Raw genomic sequence first — 16141 nt, 5'->3', positions numbered from 1 at the left:
GCACTAAATTTATCACAGTGGTACACGCCAGTTTTTTGTGCCAAAATTATGAGCAGTTTTGGCACACACTGGCAGATTTAGGCTACGTCCCTTCTAATCTAAGCAACGTCGCCTTACTGGATGAGCCTCAAAAAGCATCAAAAGCAGTCAATAAATCTGGCTCAATTTAAGGGGGGATTCACACGAGCGTGATTTGGCAGCGTGTAGACCGCGTGGTTTTCGCGCGGCACGAAATGCCCTATAGAAGTCTATGGGGCAGTACACACAGTCCGTGTATTTTGCGCAGCGTTTGTTCGCTGCGCAAAATACGCGACAGGTTCAATAACTCTGCGTATTTCACGCATCACGCACCCATTGAAGTCAATGGGTGCGTGAAAACCAGGCAGGTCGCACGGAAGCTCTTCCGTGCGAACTGCGTGTTTGCGCAACAGCTGTCAAAAGGATGAATGGAAACAGAAAAGCACCACGTGCTTTTCTGTTTCCAAGCATCCAAACGGAGTGTCTTTGCGAGGAGCGAACCCCGACAACCGAAGCTAACTTCACCGGGTTCGGCCAAACTCGTTTTGGCCGAACCCGGCAAAAAAATTTCCGGTCCGCGACGTCGGAAGACATTCACTGTGCATGGTGCTGAAAGAGTTAAACTGTTTCAGCACCATGGACAGTGACTTGCGATCCCAAAATACATGAACCTGTAAAAAAAAAACGAAGTTCTAACTTACCGATTACTCCTGTCTCCTTCCTGCAGTCCGACCTCCCGGGATGACACTTCAGTTCAAGTGACAGCTCCAGCCAATCACAGGCCAAGCACAGGCTGCAGCCAATCACAGGCTGCAGCGGTCACTTGGACTGCCGCGTCATCCAGGGAGGTGGGGCCCGATGTCAAGAGAGGCGCGTCACCAAGGACGCGTCACCAAGGACGCGTCACCAAGGCAACGGCCGGGAAGTTCTCGGTAAGTAGGAACTTTATCTTTTTTTTTTACAGGTTTTTCGCTGTTGTGTTCGGCATTCACTGTCGAGGGTGCTGAAAGATTTAGCTCTTTCAGCACCTTGGACAGTGACGGGCGTCGGCAAGACTCATCTCTATGATGCCGGCTGCGCGAAAATCACGCAGCCGCGCATCAGACACGCATGACACACGAAGCTGTCAAATGGTTTTTGCGCTCGCAAAACGCTGCGTTGTTTGCGCGCGCAAAAACGCAACGCTCGTGTGAATCTGCCCTAAGTTCGAATTCTGGTCACAGGTCAAATAAATGAGACAGAAAATCAGTGAATATCCTTTATCCAATATAATTAAATCAGAAACCATGCTCTGAAATTGTCTCCCTAGTTTTTGAGTGATGAGACTGTCTCCGTATATACATTTTTAAGATACAAGATTTTTATCTTATTTCTCAGCCGGTGAAATTTTACTGAAAACCCCCTCCTTTGCATTATGATTTCTTCATCTGTATACCGCACACACAACCTCCTTCTGCATTCTTGAATGGATAAACAACTACTTGTTTTATTAAAAAAAAAAAACGTTTCATCTCTCCTGATATGTCTGTTTTAGTAAATACTTGCATTTCCCATAAAATAACCATTCTGGGACATATTTTCTTAGAACTCTCTGTTACTCTGATATTAATCTTGGAAATGTGTCAATAAATTGTCATATGATCTGCCATAACATTATGATCGGTGGAGGTCCGACCTATGGGAAACACTGCTGAACACTTCAGCTTATTCCCTGCTCCGTGGTGCTCCTAGCCACCCGCTGTGCAGGGAACTGCAACAAAGCCCCATTCAAGTGAATGAGGAAGTATTGGGCGTCCCTTCACAGTTGGTGGTCAGGAGAGTTTCTGTGCAGGAAAAATTCTGTGAATGGGCAGCATCGCTTAACCAGAGTTGCTGCACCTTCATTCTGAGAATTGTGGGGGTGCCTGGAGCTTACTACAGTGGGAAAACCCCTTTAACAGTAGGAGACAGACTACTATCTCCATTTATTTTATTTCAAATACCTTACAGTCATTCAGAATAGGGTACGAAGACCTAGGCCTAATGCATACATTTTTTTATTTCAACTAATACATCGAATTGTCGAGAACAGATGGAGATTGGCCCGCGTTCCCTGGTGTTCTCGACTGTGCGGGATCCAGTGGTGGAAGCCGCATCTATCAGACATTTGTGGCATATCGTTGGGATCTGCCATAACTGTCTGTGATGAGACAAGGAGATGTATATGATTAAAATAAAAACATGGCTACCTTCCTCCAGAAACAGCGCCACTCTTGTCCATGGACTGTTTCTGGTATTGCAGTTAAGATTCATTCACTTGCAAAGTGACAAGGGTTTGGACAAGGGTGCCGCTGTTTTTAGAGGACACAGCTTTTTTTTTTAGACCTCTAAAAGTATGATGTCAAACTTAAAAACAATATAAAAGTAAATATGACCTTTACAGTTATACACTGAGGGAGAACAAAATGTTGTCAATGGCAAAATGTTAATAAACCCATTGGACTCCCAGACATTTGAAGTATAGAGATGCACTTTGCATTAATTCTATGTTCGAAGTAAAGTAGAAATAAAGGCATAACACATTACAGGAGTCTGCCTGGCAACCTTAAAAGAAGGTCAAGGAAATCAGACAAAGAATTGTCTGCACGAAGAAGCTCAGTTTTGTCTTTAATATAATTCAAAGCACTGAAATAATTGTAAATCACTCCAACGTTGCTATAGCAACTAGCACAATATTTGCATTCTGTACTATGAAAGATCTCATAACTCTTGCAAAATCTATTCCAAAATGTTAAATGGGCAATATTTATTTTTGTGTTTACCATAGAGGGTTAAAGTATGGAATTATTTTGGACTGGTAACATTGGCCTCACGTGAATGACCGTGTACATGTCGGCCTATAATATGATGTTCGAAACAGAATCTTATCTCTATACAGGTTCTCACCACCCAATAAAATAATTGATGAAGCCAACTATGGCTCTGACCCTATCTCGAGGGGCTCTACAGCAATGGCATGGGTTGCTTATATGGTGCATACCCCCTTGTCTGTCAGTATATGGATGAAAAACTATCAAAATTATTATACCACTTTATTAAAATGATTCCTACAGAAGTGAATATAAGTACAAAAAGTGATAGTCCCCTTCTAGCCTTTTATAAATAGACATCTATGACCCCAAATAAACTCAATCAGTCTAACTACTTCAGAAGATTACATTATTAAGCTAAAAAAGCATCAGCAGTGATAAAAAATAAAAAAAATAAAGTATTCAGGGTAAAACATTTGTAAGGAAGCAATTAAAATAAATTACCATTATCCAGAGGAGAAGTGTAGCCTGGTCTGCCTGTCAGACACAAATCGGAGAACATATTGATCTAAAAATCAGTCTTCTCTTAAGGCTATGTTCACATCTGCATTGTGGCTTCTGTTTAAAATGTAGGCCACAACTCCGATGGCTCTGTCCCCCAACGGACACCCGTGGCGCCGGACAAAGCCCATTGACTTACCATCATGGGATCCGCCGAGGTGTCCTTTTTTTTGACGGAAAAAAAAACGCTGCTAACGGAACTGTAAATTAAAGCTTTAAATAAGTACTAAACTGAAAGTATGACAGTGAATATACTACATATATAAATGCTGGTAGAATCATTCACAATTATGTCTGTAAATATCTCTAGATGTTTTTAGGAGATATAAAGCAACAACCGTAATGCATGTATCCAGCGGTGTAACTAGAAGGGGTGCAGATGTTGTAGTTGTTTCTTGGCCTTAAAGCGTGAGGGGGCCCAATGACCACTATGCCACATAAAGGAATAATAGTTTAGCAGTACATTCCCTCTACTATGACATCATTGCTTATTATTCTTGTACTATGATATCATTGTTTATTATTCCTGTACCGTGATAAAACTATGCTTTATGTTCCAGTTTTATCATTTTACTTATTATCCCTGTACTGTGACATCACTGCAATAATTATCCCTGTACTGGGAAATTCAACTGTGCATAATCAATGTATTATGATGCTGTATCTATTATCCCTGTGCTGTGCATATTCTATGACATCGGCCCTGTTCTGTGACATCACTATGATCCTCAGCCATCACCTGTGACATCACTATATTTATTATTACTGTTCTGTTGACACATCACGTTCTGTGCACATCATTCCCATACTGTCACATCGCTGTGTGTAATTTACCTTCTCTTATGCCTTCAGTGTTTAATAAACATGCACTATGACCAGGGCCGTCTCCAGGTTTATGTGGGCCCTTGGGCGACACAGACTTAGTGGGCTCCTTTGCGGGGGAAGTTACAATGGCAGTAAAGTGGCAGAAAACGTCACTTTGTGCCTCATATAGAAGTTAGGCCCTGTATATTCCCCCATATAGAAGTTAGGCCCCCAGTTTGTACCCCCATAAATTTAGTGCCCGCTGCAGGTAGTGCGACATAGCCCCCCTCCCAGGTAGGGCCACACGGCTGCCCCCCTCCCAGGTAGGGCCACACGGCCGCCCCCCTCCCAGGTAGGGCCACACGGCCGCCCTCCTTGTAGGTAGCGCCTTCGGGGCTCCCTCTAGGAGTGGAATTCCCAGCCAGAGCATTGTCGATACTCTGACCGGGGATTCTGCTTCAGGAGGAGCTCCTGACATCACTGTCCATATATGGACAGTGATGTCAGGGGCTTACCCAGAGCCGGAGTCCTGGAGCAGAGCCCCTTCTAGCGCCCTGCCTGGGACGCCTTCTCTTCACCTGGCATCTCCGCCCATAAATGGACAGTGATGTCAGGGGCAACCCCAGAGGCAAAGTCCCAGGCAGAGAGCTGCTAGCAGGCTGCTACAGTGGTAGTTACGCCGCCTCCTAGACAGGGGCTCCCTCTGGAAGCAGAATCCCCGGCAAGAGCGCCGACAACACTCTGGCCAGGGATTCGACTCTGGATTCCTCTGGAGGAGCCATGACAGCAGCGTCAGCACCCGGCGGCCGTGTGGGCCCCCCCAAACTTAGTGGGCCCCGCCACTTGCCCGGATTCGGTGGTTGCTGACGCCGGCCCTGACTGTGACATCAGTGTGTGTATTATTCTCCTAGTTTGTGCAATAACACATCACTGTGTTTGTTATTCCAGTTTCTTGACATGACTTTGTGCATTATCCCTGTCTAGTTGGTAGGGGCCCTGTAACAGATTTTGTCTGGAGGCCTGAGAGCGGATCCGTAATTGCGGATAAAGTACTGTCCAATTCATTTCTATCGGCCATGGATACCTTCCCATATATTTACGTATGTGTGTGTCCGGGCCGTTAAAATGACGTCTTATTTTTTTGCATTTATAGACTGTGCTCCTATACTTATTAATGTGAGCACGGTCCGCAAATGCAGGTGACACTCTGTGGCCCGTCCGTGCAGTATTTCCTGACCGTAAATACTGCACGGTTGTGTGCATGAGGCCTTAGACATGATTTAGTAAAATAAACACTGCTTTGGAACAAGATGAAATTGCAAAAATGGTAAGGTGACAAATTAAGTGTCAGTAAATGATACCGGAGTTTTAATTTGTGCAAGTATTGTTTTTTTCGGAGAAAAATGGTTAATGTCCTCCATGGCCACAAAAGTCAATTCCACATAAAAGCACAAGTAAAATGTATTAGCTGTGTATCTCCATCTCAGATAGAAAAGGGCTACTGAGCTGCACCACCAGACATAGAACTTTCCTTAATTACTCACTGATTATATCAACAAAGCACATTAATTTTAATGCCTTCTAATTTATACTAAAGTCATTATGATTTTTCACTTCATTTACTTCTTACAAAGTCTATACAGCTGAACATTAAACTTATTAAAGGCAAAGACATTCCACTAAAGGCATAAATCTTGATTTGAAGCAATAACATTTCCAACATTTCTTATTAAGACAGACATAAGTTTTTAACCAATTTTCTCAACCAGTGTTTTGTACAGGGAACATAAAGTAATTTTGCTTGTAGGAACATTAAGTTAATGCTTGCTATCTTCTTTGTGTCATGATAATAACAGCAGGATGTGTTGGTACAAATGTTCGAATTTTACCTTTACAATGAAAATCAATTCAAGGAGATGATTGAAGACATTGAAGATGATATTAAAGAAATTAATTACTATGATAATCTTATGTTCCTTTACCCTGCTCTGTCCTATATGTCAAACCAATTTAGCTATGCCCCCTTTGCAGTATTAATGTGGGTGTAAAACAGGAAGATAAAGTCAAGGGGCAGGTCTTAAGGTCCTTTCACATGGGCCAATGATTGGGAAATGTACGTTCATATGACTGCTTGTTCCCGATCATTGCCCTGTGTAAACGCTCATTCATCGTCAGCTCTGCTCGTTTTTGCAGCATCAAATATTATTGTTGTCAGGGAAATGTGCTCATGACATGATGGAAATGTATGGGGACAAAAGATCCCCATCCTTGTGAAATGAGAAAACGAGCGCCGATCAATGAGCTGTCTCGTTGATCGGCGCTCGTTTTCATGTCCCATATTGGGCCGCGCAATAGGACCTTAAAGGCTATGTAAATCTTTGAAAGGTGTATCAGTGTGTTTTGTGTAACTTTGTAAATCCTTTTTATTAAAAATAATTAACTTTTTAGATACATATACATCATCTATAGATATGCACTATATAGAGCAGATGTATCTAGCGCTATTCACTGAATCCGTCAGTCCCGCGGACCTGACGGGTTCAGTGTCGGCGGGTTCTGCGTATCTCTGACACACAGGATCCACCTGTAATCTATTACATCTAAGTTTATAACTTAGATGTGATAGTTTGCAGGTGGATCCTGCCCGGCTGTCAGTGAAGCCGTCAGTCCCACGGGACTGACTGATTCAGTAAATAGCACATGATACAGCTGCTCTGTTTAGAGAATACGTATTAAAAAGCATTTTTAATAAAAAGTGTTTACAAAGTTACACAAAACACACTGATACACCTTTTTATTAATTTATTCTTCTGTAGAAGCATTGCTCCCTGTGATTCTGTATTACGTAGCTGCAGGAACTCTTATTCTGGACATAGCTCTGCTGTGTGCATGATAAGGCCTTAAGCAGGGGAGGAGCTGGAGTGGGGGCTGCAGGGCATGTGTCCCGGGTGCTTTGTGCAAGAGAGAGCTCCAACAAATTATTCTGCCTTAGTCAATGTATTTAGATACAGAGCTAGGGAAACAAACTAAAACTTTGCCCTGGGTGAAGGAAAGCCTAACTACAGCTCTGCCTTAAAGGGGTTTTCCCAAAATCATACATTATCACCTATCCACAGGATACGTGAAATTTTCTGATCGCTAGGGGCTCCACTATTAGGAGCCCCACTGATCATGAGAACGGGGGTCCTGAACCTCACGTTCCTCCTCGCTGCTCAACCGCAGTGAGGGGGACAATGAATGGAGCGGTGGCCGAGTATGCACGCTGCCACTCCATTAAATTTCTGTGGGAATGACGGAAACAGCCAAGTACAGCGCTCGGCTGTTTCTCTCATTGTCATAGTGCATGAAACGGTGGGCGCATGCTTAACCGTCACTATTGAAGCTCCACCTCACTGTGGGGGTGCAGTGAGGAGGATCTGGGGCTCGGGTCCCCTGTTTTCACGAACGGTGGTGGTCCCAGTGGTGGGGTCCGCAGCAATCTGAAGATGATCCACAGAATAGGTGTTCATTTCTGATTTTGCGAAAAACCTTTTAAGCCTGAAATTTTCTAGACTGTTTTCTGATCTGAGATTACATGGATGTGATCTTCATTCCCATCTTCAGAACTGCACTTTGTATTAAATACATGTTTTATAGTTGTATTTATTAGACCTGAATCTAGATTGAAATAAACACAAATGACTTTCGTTACAGACCGTTTTAAAAGGAGCACTTGTTTTCCATGTAACCCGTCTTTATATAATGGAGAGAATCATGAACCATTAATTTTGCCTCTTTTAATGTTAGTATCAATCATTTAGCTGAAACTCAATTAACTCAATCAGGACATCTCGTATAAGTAAAAATAACTTACCGGTAGATTTACAGAATTGGTTTCCTGCACGGTTTCACTTATGATCTTGTTTCCTCTATTTTTGATAAGTCAAAAGAGAACAAAGTGATTGTAATTTGCCCTTTTCTATGTGTCATGAAATCAACAAAGACTCGACCCACGAGCAATCAGGCCAAACAAATGGACTTAGGTGACTGCTCAGACATAAAGATTGGACTCATCAAGTACTTCATTTACCAGCTACTCCACTGAATTAGGGTTCCTGGGAATTTGAAACTTGGTTTATTCTGTCTGTCAACAGCCTTAAATATAACATATTGCAAAGTAAATTGTGCAACAATTGGTATTAGAGATGTTCAACTGGTCAGTAACACAACAATCAAGTGTTAAGATGACCAAGAACACGACTGTATTGTCGGACAATTTGGGATAATTGTCAAACATCACATCCTGTCGGGGCTTAAAACAACAGCAATCTCTAGAAATGATCCTCGCACTAAGGCAATATCAGCTACGAATCCTGAAAAATGACCTCCAGTAGTTCTTATTGGCCAATTTAAAGTGTTTTTTTCTAGAATTTTACAAAGGGTTTGTATGAACCTACAATATGAAAATCATAAAATGTCTGATACATTTAGCTTCCCAGGCTATTCCTCTACCACCGGTCTCTTAGGGCCCTCACTACTCTTTCTTAGGAACCATAAGACCATACCAATTGCATGTGATGAGGCAGGGCATCTATTATTTTTATATTTTAGGATCATACAATCTTTTTTTTTTTTTAAATCCTAAAAAACCCAGCACAAAGGGTATTAGTTATAGTGGATACATTTATTCATTGTACTGTATGATGATACATTTTCGAACATGCTTCCTGTATCAATTCCTCAGAGTTTTCTAAGATATCTGCTTTCATTCAATTAATAAGAACCTTCATTGTTTACTTTCTGTCCTGGTCATGTGATGATCACATAGGGTCCCAGTTATGTTACTTATACCACACGGTAAACGGCGTAAATTTTAAGACGCAAAAACGAATAGCGTCATTTCTGGGGGGTTTTCATTACCTCCAAAAAAGTTAATAAAAGTTCATCAATAAATTAAATGTACCCCAAAATGGTGCTATTAAAAAATACATGTCCCGAAAAAAGTCTTTTTACTGCTATGTCGATGGAAAAAAAAAAAAGTTCAGGGTCCTAGTTCTCATAACTGTAACTAACCTTGCACCTTTTTTTATGAGTCTCTCGAACATACAACCACTTTTCAAACTTTGAGGCTCATTTAGGTATCATGGAAGAAAGCTAAACAAATTTTTGTTTACGTTAACTCTTTTAGTAGGAAATACAATCTTCCCAATGTTTTGGGGGCCACATTTTTAGTTCAACTATAAATGACTGCAATGCTCTCCACTTGACTACACCATTAAACTAGAAAACAGCCCCACTCTTGTCCATGGCTGTGTCTGGAATTGCATTTATTTGAATAGTTCCAAGTTACAATAGTCTAGCTGTGGACAAGAATGGTGTTGTTTCTGGAGGAGTAGGCATTTTTTTTCTAATCTCATGCAGCCCCTTTAAAAAATGTTACATGGCAATTCACACCTTTCTATACATTATTACAATGGCGAGATTAACATACATAAAATACATAAACAAGAAACCAGATTCAGTACTATGTAATTAGATCTTACCACATTTATCTGATTGTACATTGTACTTTTTCAGTTCTTTCCTACACAATGCTTTTGAGGACAATTTCATCAAAGTTATTTATTGGGAAATGTTACACACATGGGTGTCTATATATCACACTGACTATTAGTGGCACCAAACTCTTCCCTGATTTACTAGTTCTGCCAGTTGTAATATAATAAACTTGTTATAAAGTTTGCATGCATGAATTATAACCGCTTATACTTAAGGCTCATAACTTATTTGACACAAACCAGGAAATACAATATTTTACGACTCTTAAAGAGATATGTGTAACTCAATGATTATATTCTGTTTGATATAAGCCTGGAGCAGAGAATACTGAAAGAAAGTGTATGCATATCACAGAGTCCATCTTTATGGCTGATCTGTGGCCCATGGAGAGTAAACTTGTATTTATACGTGTCGCATACAGTGTATATAAAAAGTCTACACACCCCTGTTAAAATGCCAGGTTTTTGTCATGTTAGAAAGTCAGTACAAGATGAATAATTTTAGAACTTTTTCAACCTTTAATATCACCTATAATCTGACCAATTCCATTGAAAAACAAACTGAAATCTTTTAGGGTGGAAAAAGAAAAATAATGTGGTTGCATAAATATGCACACCCTTAAAATAATACTTTGTTGAATTACCCTTTGACTTTATGACAGCATTCAGTCTTTTTGGGTAGAAATCTATCAGCATGGCACATCTTGACTTGGCAATTGTTGCCCACTTTTCCTTGCAAAAGTGCTCCAAATCTGTCAGATTGCGAGGGCATCTCCTGTGTACAGCCCTCTTCAGGTCAACCCACAGATTTTCAATGGGATTCAGGTATGGGCTCTGGCTGGTCCATTCCAAAATTCTGATCATCTTCTGGTGAACCAATTTTTTTTGTTGATTTGGACTGGACGTATAATTTGGGTCGTTGTCGTGCTGAAAGGTGAAATTTATCTTCATCTTCAGCTTTTAGCAGAGGCCTGCAGGTTTTGTGCCAATATTGACTAATATTTGGAATTGTTCATAATTCCCTCCACCTTGACTAAAGTTCCAGCTGCAGAAAAACAGCCCCAAAGCATAATGCTGCCTCCACCATGCTCCTTAATGCTGCCTACACCATGCTCCATAATGCTGCCTCCACCATGCTTCACTGTGAGTATGGTGCAGTGTTGGCTTTGCGACAGACATATCTTTTGGAATTATGGCCAAAAAGTTCAACCTTGGTCTCCTCAGACCATAACACGTTTTCCCACATGCTTTTGGCAGACTTGATGTAGGTCTTTGCAAAACTTAACTGGGCTTGGATGGTTTTCTTTGTTGGAAAAAGCTTCCATCTTGCCACCCTACCCCACAGACCAGACATATGAATAATACGGGAGATTGTTGTCACATGCAGCCCAGTACCTGCCAGAAAGTCCTGCAGCTCCTTTAATGTTGCTGTAGGCCTCTTGGTAGCCTCCCAGACCAATTTTCGTCTCGTCTTTTCATCAAGTTTTGAGGGACGTCCAGTACTTGGTAATGTCACTGTTGTGCCAAATGTAATCCACTTCTTGATGACCGTCCTCACTGTGTTCCATGGTATATTTAATGCCTTGGAAATTCTTTGGTACCCTTTTACTGACTGATGCCTTTCAATAATGAGATCCCTTTGATGTGTTGTAAGCTCTTTACAGACCATGGCTATTGCTGTCACATGCAACAAAGAAAATGTCAGGAAAATCCTAATAGAACAGCTGAACTTTATATGGAGTTACTCACAATCACTTTAAATAATAGCAGCTGTGTACTGACTACTATTTAACATGAGTTTGAATGTAATTAGCTTATTCTGAACACACCCACATCCCCAATTATAAGAGGGTGTTCACACTTATGCAACCACGTTATTTTTGTATTTTATTTTTCCCCTCTAAATGATTTCATTTTGTTTTTCAATGGAATTGTACAGATTATGGCTCACATTAAGGGCTTCTTTAGACTAACGTGTAATACGTCTGTGCAACGCGCGTGATTTTCACGTGCCTTGCACGGGCCTATGTTAGTCTATGGGGCCGTGCAGACTTTCCGTGAGTTTCACGCAGCGTGAGTCCGCTGCGTAAAAAACTCACGACCTGTCCTATATTTGTGCGTTGTTCGCGAATCACACACCCATTGAAGTCAATGGGTGCGTGAAAATCACGCGCAGCACACGGAAGGACTTCCGTGTGACGCGCGTGATTCCCGCAACAGCAGTAAAAAGTATGAATGAAAACAGAAAAGCACCACGTGCTTTTCTGTTTACAAACATACAAACAGAGTGTCATAATGATGGCGGCTGCGCGAAAATCACGCAGCCGCGCACCATATGATGACACATGAAGCTGTTAAGTACCTTTTGCGCGCGCAAAACGCACACGCTCGTGTAAATCCGGCCTAAAGGTGTAAAAAGTTCTGAAAAGATTCATTTTGTACTGATTTTGTAACATGCCAAAAACTAGCATTTTAACAGGGGTGTGTAGACTTTTTATATCCACTGTATACTTGTATTTATATGTGTCGTTCCCAATCATTGCCCTATGAAACAGGGCAACGATCAGCCGATGAACGAGCAAACGCTGATTCATCTTCTGATCCTATCCTTTCTGCAGCCGAAGATATTACTTGTAAACAGGGAGACGTGATGCCAACATGATAGAAATGTATGGGGACAAGCGATCGTAGTAACGATCGCTCGTCCTCATACATAACTTCTTGTGAAAGGAGCAAATGAGTGCCGATCAACGTGCTGACTCGTTGATCGTCGCTCGTTTACACGGCCCACGTCGGGCCATGTAATACTTCTTCCTGCTTTCCTGCCTATTTTCAGTAATAAAGTATGTCAAAGAAAGAAGAAGAAGAAATATGAATAAAGTGACAAGTTACTTTTTTTGTTAATAAGTAACTCTATATGATTTAAACTACTACCACTTAAACTTATTATTACTGGAGTAGCTTTTCTAGCTCCCGGAAAACTGATATGTTGCACTTTTTCAGTCCAGGCTTTCAGCTTCTCTTCTATTTCGGAGGGTAAAGCGAATTAAACTGTGTATATATTCTTTATGTGGTGTAGGCCTTATGGGTGTACTATCGTGCCAGCATTACGCAGGTGTAAAGAAAAAGGTTATTATTCATCTTGATATAAAAATCCTGCTTACTTTATAACACAGAAATACTGCTCCTCAGCATAAAGACAATTCTGTCTTCGAGCAGTCTTTGAAATGGAACCATAAAGTCGAGTTTTGGTGTTCAGGCTCTCAGAGGCAGCTCCAGGGGGAAGTTATCACAGACAAGACAATTTAGAAGGTATTTTAAACTTTTGAGAGAGAAATATTCCCTAATCCTTTTGCTTCTATGATTAGAGTGGCTTGGGAGCAGGTCCAGCAGAAGTTCAGTGTTTATCTACAACAGTGCAGACAGGCTGGTAACAGGCATATGAATTAGGAGACACAAGGAAAAAACCTCTCCCTTAGGACTCTGAGTCAGCAGACAGTTACGGATTCTTTAGCAGGGAATATGACCCTTAAATCAATCCGAAAAATGAGCTTTTACTGGTAATAATTGAGTATGACCTGCCAAACCCTTTCACTGCTTTTCTGCTGCAAGAAATACAAATTGTGGCCACTCATTAGGTCTGGTTTATGAGTCTCATATAGCCATGAGGATTCCTTGTGCTTTGGGTGCTTTAAAGGAGTTATCCCATTTATCATTTTCATACCAAAAATCCAGAAATGCGTTTAATTGATGTTTTAAAGTAATTTACACTGTTTCTAACATATAAAAATATATATATATTTTTTGCTTCCATGTGTCTCCCGTGGTGCTGCTACAAATCTGTGCTGCTGGGGGAGAGCAGAATCAGTCTCCGTCCCCCTCTAGCAGCAGACAATATAGTCCCTCCTTACTTCTGCAGATTGGTAACAAGGGTTTCAGCGTAGTAAAGGCTTATACCAGAGCTAGGGTCAGTTTGCCCCCATCTGAAACAAAACCACCACCAATTATTGTAACTAAACGTTTTTTTTACATTGTGTTGTATTTATACAGCTGAATTAACACATTTATATAATTAATTAAATCAGTCAGCCCAATTTAGGCTCCCAGTATATCCACGGAGGTCAAAAGAGTGATCTTTTGGCTTTATTTGGCCGGTATACTGCAAAAAAAGGTATGGAATAGCGTAGTAGATTTTTTTTTTCACAATGGGATGGTATGGGCGACGTTTCTCAGTGTATGCCTATAGGGTGGGATACGTCCCAGCTTTCCCTCGGAGGTATAGATGCTCTTGACAGCTTTATGCAGATGGAAGAGAAGAAAGGAGGAAACAAAGTTAGGAACATTGCCACTGTTACTGGATGGGGCTGTAGTAAGGAGACAGTCAGAAGGACAGGCCCCTACACCTGATGACAGCCACTAGGTGACCCCTCCGCAACTGCTTCACTATATAGTAAATGGAAGATCTTACAGGCCTCCTACCTGCATTGGGTGTCCAGCGGCACTTCTTGCGCCCCTGGCTGCACTATGCCAAATGCTCTTGCTCCTATGCTTTGTACTGATGTGCAAGGAGGGAGCCGGAGGTCAGCACAACCATTACAAGAGGCTTAAAGAACAAGGCAAGCAGGAGCTTCTGCAGTGCAAGAATGGCCAAGGTGACGCCACCCTCACAGAGGCCCCCTAGAAGCTAATAAAAAGCAGCCAATACAGCAGCCATTGATCCTGCACACTTATCAGTGATTTGTGTGCCAGGCTGGGTGGTTGCTACATCAGCTGCTTTCTTACAGAGCGACCTAGCTGAGATAATGTTCGGCTGGGCTGGTGCCCCCCTCTACCATCAGCCATAGCTGCACCAGGGGCACATGACCCGTTTGCCCCCTCCCCAGCTATGCTTTTGCATATACTATGTAACATCCACAGTATGCACTCCCATAGAAGCCAATGAAAACATAATTGAATAAAACATTATAGACTGAGTGGACATGTGCAGCGTTTATATCTTATCATGATGCAGAGCTTTACAATCCTAACAAGCTGGGAAGGAGTCTTTTCAGCTACAGTGTCATGCAACTACAGAGGCTCTGCTCCTTTCCTGACAAGCAGGGCAGAAAGCTATTTCTATTGGCTGCTGTACAGTGAGCAGATGATCACTATGCAGAGACCTTGCTGTGTGGAGAATGATTCAGCATATGTATACACCAGCACTCCGCTTATTACTTATTGGTGCACATTGATATACACTTTGAACACCAAGTGGCGCCCCACTTTGTAGTGTGGCATTTTAACATCGCTATTGGTCTGCCCTTTTGATACATTACATTGAATGGTTCTTTATTTAGCCTATATATTTGTTTATCCAAATTGGAGCAAAAGTTATATACTTTTATATGGAATAATGTACCAGCTACTGTAAATAATTCTATAAGAAGACCAAGTGCATGCAGGTCACAGAACTTCAAAGTGACTAATATTCTTAATCATTTATCATCAGAAACGAACTAAACAACACGAATCACCCTCTTGAAAACAACTTACAGAGAAGCTGAGATGTGTATTGCTGTGCCTCCATAAGTGCCAGCCACTTGACCGAAAAAGTGCAAATCACAAAAACTCCCACACCCACATATAGTGCCATCAACAAATACCCACTTACAATGTTAGCTACAATGTCGCCCATACAGTACCCGACACAAACAGAGCCAGCCACACTGTCCTAGACACAGTGCCCCTATAGTGTGGCTTCCACAATTTACCCCATATAGGGGCAGCCACAATGTCTCCAATTTAAAGAGTTATTCACAACTTAGACGTTTATGGAATATCCACAGGATATGCCATAAATGTCTGTTAGATGCGAGTCCCAGCTCTGGGTACCACACCTACATCGAGAACAGAGGACACCGCTGGTTGACTATTCCGGGAGGGGAATAAGTGGAGACAGTGCTCACGGCTCCCTCCATTAAGTTCTATGGAAACAGGTGAGCTGCACCGTTCTTAATATAGGTGCAGGTCACAAAGCTGGGATACGCATCTATCATACATTTACGGCATATTCTGTGGATATGTCATAAATGTCTAAGTTGGGAATAACCCCTTAAGCTAGTGCCCCAAAAAAGTACTATTCACACTGCTCAAAACAGCATTAGCCAGTGACCCAAAAATTGTCAACTGAAGCTGAACTTTTGCATCAGGGCCCAGTGGTGAATGCTTTCTCTGCAACCCCTATAGCTAGGCCCCTGAAGACAGTTCATGGAGAGGCAACATTGAGCATAAGCTTCTACAGAAAAATGTTGTGCGCCTTGTACTTCTAACTTTACTCAGAAAATCGTATATATATTTTAGAAAGTGTGTTTGAAGCCCGATTTTTTTTTTTTTTTTTTTTTTTTTTTTTTTTCCATTGGTTTAAATTGATCATACTAACAGGATGTGTCAAGG

The 16141-nt window shown here is 41.6% G+C and overlaps 1 long non-coding RNA gene across 1 annotated transcript in view; it reads left to right on the top strand.

The window, feature by feature from the left end:
- The first annotated feature begins 872 nt into the window (after window positions 1-872).
- LOC142658775 (uncharacterized) overlaps window positions 873-16141 on the top strand; it is a 322308-nt gene continuing 307039 nt past the window's right edge. The window contains exon 1 of the long non-coding RNA XR_012850179.1: window positions 873-950. This is a non-coding gene — a long non-coding RNA (uncharacterized LOC142658775). The remainder of the gene's footprint in view (window positions 951-16141) is intronic.

This window comes from Rhinoderma darwinii, chromosome 8 (assembly GCF_050947455.1).
Source record: "Rhinoderma darwinii isolate aRhiDar2 chromosome 8, aRhiDar2.hap1, whole genome shotgun sequence".
Lineage (NCBI taxonomy): Eukaryota > Metazoa > Chordata > Amphibia > Anura > Rhinodermatidae > Rhinoderma > Rhinoderma darwinii.
The sequence above is the reverse complement of the archived record's forward strand: the minus strand, read 5'-3'. Positions and strand labels throughout refer to the sequence as shown.